General features: G+C 49.6%; 1 pseudogene; it reads right to left on the bottom strand.

Moving 5' to 3' along the window:
- Window positions 1–296: 296 nt before the first annotated feature.
- Window positions 297–445, bottom strand: LOC116863935 (annotated as a pseudogene).
- Window positions 446–1,533: the final 1,088 nt, after the last annotated feature.

Here is a 1,533-nt window from a genome sequence, read left to right as displayed (position 1 = left end):
GACAGAGATCATAAGTAGGCAGAGAGATAGGCAGAGAGAGAGGAGGAGGCAGGTTCCCCAACGAGCAAAGAGCCCGACGCAGGGCTCGATCCCAGGACCCCGGGACCATGACCTGAGCCGAAGGCAGAGGCCCCAACCCACTGAGCCACCCAGGCGCCCCAGGACATACTGATTTTTTAAAAAGATTTATTTATTTATTAGTGAGAGAGAGGGAGAGCATGAGCAGGAGGGGCAGACAGAGAGGGAGAGGGGAGAGGATCTCAAGCAGACTCCATACCAAGCACAGAGCCCAACATGGAGCTTGATCCCAGGACCCTGATACTGTGACCCAAGGGGAAACCAAGAGTCAGACACGCAAATGACTGTGCCACTCAGGCTCCCAATACTGACTTTTTTTTTTTTTTTTTTTTTACACTTGATCTTAGCCAAAAGGCCGAGAAGTGATTTTTTTTTTTTTTAAACACTAGAGAAAAACAAACCCCCTGTACTAGGATGCTCATGGGAGGCGAGGAGAGAGCACTACTGATCTTGGTTTTTCAGAACTGTTCTGGAAGCTTTCCTTTCTTTCTGAAGGGAACTCCCCTTGCTGCCTTCCCAAGCAGCTTCTAGCTTTGAATTCAGATTCTTCGTCCCAAGAGCCCACCTGACAGCAAAGTGTGACCTAGCTACTGCATTTTCCACGATTCGTGGGTTTCCCTGCCCCTGGCTAAGTCCAAGATCCCTGTGGGGTGTAACTGAGCTCATCTCACCCTGCTGTATGGGTCCCTAGTGATCATATTCTGCTTTCAAGATGCTTGGCGAAGGGCGAAGGGAACGTGCAGACGAGAGTTAGCTTAGTAGTTCTAGAAAGGCCTGCTTCTAAGTTTGGCCCTTGGCTAAGATCTGAACATGTGGATTGGGGGAAAGTTCCAGTGTTTCACTGGATGGCTATGGCAGGGCTCGTTAAGACTTCTTATGAACATCTGTAATCAGCCTGTTGGCAAATCAAAGTGGGAGTCTTGGTTGAGAGACAGAATATAAAGGTGGATGCCTGGAGAACGGAAGCTGGGAGGCGTATCCTTCGGTCTTACCAAGAGGAGTGTTACACCCTGGTCTCTAAAGGTGATACCTCAAGAAACAGAAGTTGTAGAATTGTATTTAAGTGACAAAGAGAAGGAATTGCAACCTAACTACAATGTGTTTCGTGGAAGCAGGGAGTGGAAGGGGGCAATGGCACCGTGAGACGTCAGCGGATAGGTGAGCTTGGAAAACAAACCAGGAGCCCCCAACAGGTGTGGCCTCTAAGAAGAGAGAGGAGGGTCATAGGAGCCCCGAGGGACGAGTTTTGTTTTGTTTTTTAAGATTTTTATTCATCTATTTGAGAGAGAGCATGAGCCAGAGGGAGATCATGAGCAGGGGGAAGGGGCAGAGGGAGAAGCAGGCTCCCAGCTGAGCAGGGACTCGGTACCAGGACTCTGGGATCATGACCCGAGCCAAAGGCAGAAGCTTAACCCACTGAGCCCCCCAGGCACCCACCAGTTTATTTCTTAAAGC

The sequence above is a fragment of the Lontra canadensis genome, unplaced genomic scaffold (assembly GCF_010015895.1).
Source record: "Lontra canadensis isolate GAN:19392208 unplaced genomic scaffold, GSC_riverotter_1.0 scaffold5503, whole genome shotgun sequence".
NCBI lineage: Eukaryota > Metazoa > Chordata > Mammalia > Carnivora > Mustelidae > Lontra > Lontra canadensis.
This window is presented reverse-complemented; position numbering and strand designations above follow the sequence as displayed.